Below are 6,979 nucleotides of genomic sequence, written 5' to 3' on the forward strand. Positions count from 1 at the left end.
ATTTTTAGGGCCCTAATCGCAATCGCACAAAACTCCCATATCGTGCAGCCCTACTCAAGACTACCTGTCACACTGAACATGGCGTCTGAGCTGCAGAAAGCATGTTACAGAGCAGGAGGAGCGGAGCAGATTGATAGGTAGGTTTATGGGAAAAGAATCAGTATAACTTGTAATTTATTCATTTATATTTTGTTATTTCTGGGCTTTGCAGTCCAGGAGGCGGTCCTATCATTCACTGACAATGGCTGTGTATACAGAGAAACCTGTCAATCACTGATAGGACCGCCTCCTGGACTGCAAAGCCCAGAAAACGATATATCAATCTGCTCATCTCCTCCTCTAGAACATGCTGCTTTCAGCTCAGACACCATGTTCAATGTGACCGGCTCCCTTTAAAGGGGTTTGCATTCTCCCAGTACCGATGAGAGAGGGGAGTAAGCTGCTGCCAAGCAACTCTAGAGGCAGAATGTCAACCGTGGCAACAAAATAGGCAAGCTGAAATTCAACATGGCCGATCCTACCTTCAAGAGCCAGTTGGGAGTCAGCACATAAAATACAGTCTCAGGACAGGCAATGATGGCCCATTGACTAGGACTTATCAGTGCCATTAATATTGACCACTGTGATCACTAAAATCAAGTGTGATTGGCATTACGAATGCACTGTGCCGCTTTGTCAGGCAGCTTGTTCCTGGTGGTAACATGGTCCAACATTGACTATAAAACAGGTGACCTCAGCGCCTAAAGAGAAAAACTGCACAGGAGGTGAAGTGGCACCTCGCTCTCCTAAATCTGCACAGCCTGTATGTGTTGGTGCACATTTCAAAAAATAAAAGTAGGACACCCCCTTTAAGCAATTCCAGAAGTAGAGACAGCGCTTGCACGAATACGATTGCAAATACATTTGGAAACCTCGTTGCGCATGTGCGGCCTCTCATTCTGGAATAAGCGGAAGGTGGTGGCCCCAGCCATCAGACATTGATGGACTATCTTAGGTATACACTACCACTGTCTATCCTGAGACAACCCCTTCCGATGTCACCTGCATCACACGACAACAATATGATATTAGCACGGCCATCCAGGAAACTGACTAGGAAATATTACAAGCGCCACTATCGGTGACGACAGAACGAGGAGGGACCTTCATGGGTACTTCTAATGTAATGTCAAGTTGCATGGAGCACCTCAATGATCAAAACTGTCAAAAAGTGGAAGAATTGCATAAAGTGACCAATCCGATAGCAGCGATCGCTCACTAAAAGACGACAGCTGAAACTGGATGGATGAGCAATTCTTTCTCTTCGTTTTCGGCACCGCCATGACACAGGCGCGGTCACGTCCCACTCCACAAAAGTGGCATTTCCACTGACCCTAAGGTTTCATGCACACTACAATTAGGGTACTTTCACACTTGCGTTAAACTTTTCCGGTACCGAGTTCTGTCACAGGGGCTCAATACCAGAAAAAAAAACTGATCAGTTTTATCCTAATGCATTCTAAATGGAGAGAATTCCGTTCAGGATGCATCAGTTCAGTCCCTCTTACGTTTTTTGGACGGAGAAAATACTGCAGCATGCTGTGGTATTTTCTCCATCCAAAATGCCGGAATGACAAACCCGTCATTATTTTACATTGAAATGCATTAATGCCGAATCTGGCCCCAAGGGATCCGGGAAAACAGATCCGGTTTTGCTGTCAGACCTTTAAAAATGTGAAAAAGATAAATACCGGATCCGTTTTTTTGGATGACAACCGGAGAGATGGATCTGGTATTGCAATGCATTTGTGAGACAGATCAGCATGTACAGTACAGACCAAAAGTTTGGACACACCTTCTCATTCAAAGAGTTTTCTTTATTTTCATTACTATGAAAATTGTAGATTCACACTGAAGGCATCAAAACTATGAATTAACATATGTGGAATTAAAAACATAACAAAAAAGTGTGAAACAACTGAAAATATGTCATATTCTAGGTTCTTCAAAGTAGCCACCTTTTGCTTTGATTACTGCTTTGCACACTCTTGGCATTCTCTTGATGAGCTTCAATAGGTAGTCACCTGAAATGGTTTTCACTTCACAGGTGTGCCCTGTCAGGTTTAATAAGTGGGATTTCTTGCCTTATAAATGGGGTTGGGACCATCAGTTGCGTTGTGGAGAAGTCAGGTGGATACACAGCTGATAGTCCTACTGAATAGACTGTTAGAATTTGTATTATGGCAAGAAAAAAAGCAGCTAAGAAAAACGAGTGGCCATCATTACTTTAAGAAATGAAGGTCAGTCAGTCCGAAAAATTGGGAAAACTTTGACAGTGTCCCCAAGTGCAATCACAAAAAACATCAAGCGCTACAAAGAAACTGGCTCACATGCGGACCGCCCCAGGAAAGGAAGACCAAGAGTCACCTCTGCTGCGGAGGATAAGTTCATCCGAGTCACCAGCCTCAGAAATCGCAGGTTAACAGCAGCTCAGATTAGAGACCAGGTCAATGCCACACAGAGTTCTAGCAGCAGACACATCTCTAGAACAACTATTAAGAGGAGACTGTGTGAATCAGGCCTTCATGGTAGAATATCTGCTAGGAAACCACTGTTAAGGACAGGCAACAAGCAGAAGAGACTTGTTTGGGCTAAAGAACACAAGGAATGGACATTAGACCAGTGGGAATCTGTGCTTTGGTCTGATGAGTCCAAATTTGAGATCTTTGGTTCCAACCACGGTGTCTTTGTGCGACGCAGAAAAGGTGAACGGATGGACTCTACATGCCTGGTTCCCACCGTGAAGCATGGAGGAGGAGGTGTGATGGTGTGGGGGTGCTTTGCTGGTGACACTGTTGGGGATTTATTCAAAATTGAAGGCATACTGAACCAGCACGGCTACCACAGCATCTTGCAGCGGCATGCTATTCCATCCGGTTTGCGTTTAGTTGGACCATCATTTATTTTTCAACAGGACAATGACCCCAAACACACCTCCAGGCTGTGTAAGGGCTATTTGACCATGAAGGAGAGTGATGGGGTGCTGCGCCAGATGTACTGGCCTCCACAGTCACCGGACCTGAACCCAATCGAGATGGTTTGGGGTGAGCTGGACCGCAGAGTGAAGGCAAAAGGGCCAACAAGTGCTAAGCATCTCTGGGAACTGCTTCAAGACTGTTGAAAGACTATTTCAGGTAACTACCTCTTGAAGCTCATCAAGAGAATGCCAAGAGTGTGCAAAGCAGTAATCAAAGCAAAAGGTGGCTACTTTGAGGAACCTAGAATATGACATATTTTCAGTTGTTTCACACTTTTTTGTTATGTATATAATATCACATGTGGTAATTCATAGTTTTGATGCCTTCAGTGTGAATCTACAATTTTCATAGTCATGAAAATAAAGAAAACTCTGAATGAGAAGGTGTGTCCAAACTTTTGGTCTGTACTGTATGTGATAGTATACAAATGTTATCAGTTTGCATACAGGATTGCCATAATCCAGCAACGCAAGTGTGAAAGTAGCCTAAAAATTCTGTGGTCTGCAAAACGTGGATCCGCAAAATACAGAGGCAGTCCGCATATGTTCAGCACTCTTCCATCCCGCCTTATTTTTAAAAATGCCTATTCTTCTCTGCAATACGGGCATGAATAGAATAGGGCATGTTCTACTTTTTTGCGGAACAGACATACGGCCACACAGGTGAGGTCATCCATGCGCTGTCTGCAGTTTTTGCATAGAAGTGAATGGGTCCGTTTATGATCCCCAAAAAAACTGGATCCGACGCGGAGCGAAAATACAGTCGTGTGTATGAGGCCTTTAGGTAGTAAACTGGACCCATGCGAACTGTATAGAAGCTGCAGAGTTGCGAACAGCTCCAGCACACGAGTCTAGAAGTCCTGACCACCCACCGGAACAAAAGTCCTGACACCTAAACCCGATGTAAACATGAACCTCCGACGCCAAACGGAAGGATGGAACGTGAGACTCCTGACAGGTAACACAATATCTCATGAATAAATCACAACCAGATTTCTCCCACTCACTTTTTCTCACAGTGCGGGAGCTGCTGACATGGTCCACAGGTCAGTACACTAAGAGTGGCGGCACCCAACATCTACCAGTAGTGGTGGCCACACATCGCCACCGCCGTCAGAGGGGAGGATGCAGGGTCATTCACGCCATTGTTAAATTTATCAACCGAGAGGAAACGAAAGGGAACCAATCAGCTCACAGCTGTCATTTGTCAGAAGGCTTCAGAGCTGCAACCCGATTGGTTGTTACAACAACTACTCCCCTTCTCCTCTTCCACTACTTTTTCAAAATCTCCTTCATGGTTGACACAGTCACGTGAACAAAAACTGCATAAAGAGGGGGAGGACCAGCATATTGTAAACACAGCACACGCCGTAGGGTATGTTCCCACTGTGGAATTTTTACGCAGTCCCCATAGTTTCCAATGGGAATCCATGTGGACATTCATACGACCATGGAATTTTTCCATGCTGATTTGAATACCGCATCTGCGGAAACTATACAAGGGTTGAAGAATGGGACCGACCCTTGTACGGAACCACGGAAGCTAATACAAATCCGAGGCGGAAAACCAAGTGTTTTTCTAGCAGAAAAATCCACCATGTGAACATACCGCAACAACAAAATCCAACATTAGTAGTCACTACATATACCTCAGGGCGCGACTTGATTGCAAAGCAAAAATAAATATATATTAAAAACGTTTAATTTGTGTGAGGTCATCAGACTATGTTAGAGCTGGGATTTGGCAGTGAAAACCAATGAAATCATAAGTTGTTGCAAACAACTTAGGCCTTATCGGCAGCACAGTGGCTCAGTGGTTAGCGCTGGGGTCGACACGTTCATGACAAGGTGGCCAGTGGTTCATCCATGAAGATGCCCGTGAAGGATCCATGTTTGGTCCGTGTGTCACCCATAATCCATAGACACTGCTCAGCTGTAAATTATAGGGGTAATCGGAGACTAACTCAGACCTTCAGACGTGGCTGACCACCAGTGGTGATGATACAGGTCCCACGCCTGGATTCGGTCTGTGTGGCGATCGGACCGGCACCTGTCAACATCTGTCAAAAGGGGGGGGGGGGGGCGGAGGACACATGACAGCTGCAGCAGTGACCTGCTCCCCTTGCAATCATGTGACCTGGTGATTGGCTGCAGCCGTCACGTGTGCCCCAGTTGACACATTGACACTGCACAGAAAGGAATAGAAGTGCCAGTCCAGGAGCCACATAGACCAAATCCGGGCAAAGGACCAGGTAAGTATCTGGAGGTCCAATTTAGTCTTAACTTCCAGAGCATCTCCTATCAACGATCCATGTATGGACACAATGCGGTGACATGGATGTATGGTGGACCCATGGTTCATGGATGGGCGATTACAAACGTTAACGTCAATGGGTACATGAGAGGTCCGTGGAGAATCCAGACGTGGCCTTACACTGCGGTCTATGATGGGAAAGCAGTGCAGACCTTGAGATTTTCCACCAAATACCAGCAGATTGAGGATTTCTGATAACTGTCAAGTCACAGCCACGTCATTAGATGCACCAAAGCCGCCGCGTGGCCCTAGAGTTTAGATTGGTGTTCAGCCATCCAAGAGTCACATCGGAGGTTCATACGCCAATAACTTCTAAAGACAATAGGAACAATATCAACCAGCGGACGGGAAGCCATGTTGAATCATAATCCACCACTTTGATTGGTCGGGAGCAGTCACGATGTCACCAGGACAATCTTTTATTAGGGGTCAGATTACTGGTGTATTACATGACGGATAAAACGCGTTTCGTCATCACAGGCGCCCAGATGTCCTACATGGTCTCTCAGATCCTAGGGGTGCTCACAGCCATCCTTGAGGGGTGCACCCAGGAGGACAATAGGGAATAATGAACAATTAAACACATACAGGCAGCAACCCCCATCCAGACAGGAGCTGCTGCTGTGATACCAGCACGGGCCTCTAGGTGTCGCTGTGGGGGGTCATCCCTCCCATTCACTCCCTCCCCGGGAAGGAAGGGGGGGCAGGTCGGACACTTACCTTCTCAGATGCTCTACACCATCAATAAAGGTTGGTGTGGACCCCACAGAGAAGAGGGGAGAAGGCGGAGGAGGAGGGCGGCCCGGCTGGGCTCTGCCAGGACAGCGTGCAGTGCGGCCGGCTCGTGTGGGAAGATCTTCCCCTTGGAGTTTAGTATCCTGAGGCCTACAGCGGTATCACAGTGAACATAGCCACCGGGGTAGTGAAGCTGTGATGGATGGAGAGGGCCGGCTTCTCCGGGTGCCTGGGACTGACTATGTGTGACTCTCCACCAACTGACTCCTCCTCTCCCACCAACCGCCTCTAACCCCGCCCACCCTTAGCAAAGCACCGCCTCATTGGATGATGCGAGGCTCCAGGCCCCGCCCGATTCTGACGTCGAACTGACTTTACCCAATGATAGAGGCAAATAAAGCCATTACAAGAAAAAAAAAAAAAAGAAAGCAAAGCAAGGGCGAGAGATCGAATGAGCTCGATATCCGGTATTTTTGTGACGTCACAGCGCCGGGCCTGTCGGGAATTGTAGTTCCAAGCTTGCATTGTGCATAGGAGGTTTTTGTTAGCTCGCCTTCTCCTGTATGAAGCAGTTCAGATTGTTATTTGACCTGTTTTATGGTCATAAGATCATCCATTACCGTTTAGTTTAGCAGCAAACCGATATTGATGAAGTTGTTTGGGAGGTGTGAGATGAATGTGTTGTGTGTATACAGTACATTAGGAAAAACAGCCTGGAAATGTGCTGCTCACAAAGGCCTTTTCTAATGAAAAAGCGAGTGAGCTGCACTAGGTGCTTCAACCTCTGGATGTAAACACAATGGTTCTATTCACTGACAGCAACCAGGCAAGGACCAAATCTGCTGTGCTCTAATATGTAGTGTGGTCAGGAGTTGTCTTCATGAGGAAACTCATTTTAATACAGCCTGTCACCT

The 6,979-nt window shown here is 46.5% G+C and overlaps 1 protein-coding gene across 6 annotated transcripts in view; it reads right to left on the reverse strand.

Annotated features, from left to right (window-relative positions):
- Window positions 1-6,394, reverse strand: part of RERE (arginine-glutamic acid dipeptide repeats) — a 324,868-nt gene extending 318,474 nt beyond the window's left edge. For 5 of the 6 annotated variants that reach the window (XM_044281821.1, XM_044281819.1, XM_044281822.1 and 2 more), the window contains exon 1: window positions 6,051-6,393. The gene's annotated coding sequence lies outside the window, so the exon portion shown is untranslated. Of the gene's footprint in view, window positions 1-6,050 lie in introns of all 6 variants that reach the window. The other variant, XM_044281824.1, reaches the window with a different exon arrangement.
- Window positions 6,395-6,979: the final 585 nt, after the last annotated feature.

The sequence above is a fragment of the Bufo gargarizans genome, chromosome 2 (genome assembly GCF_014858855.1).
Source record: "Bufo gargarizans isolate SCDJY-AF-19 chromosome 2, ASM1485885v1, whole genome shotgun sequence".
Classification (NCBI taxonomy): Eukaryota; Metazoa; Chordata; class Amphibia; order Anura; family Bufonidae; genus Bufo; species Bufo gargarizans.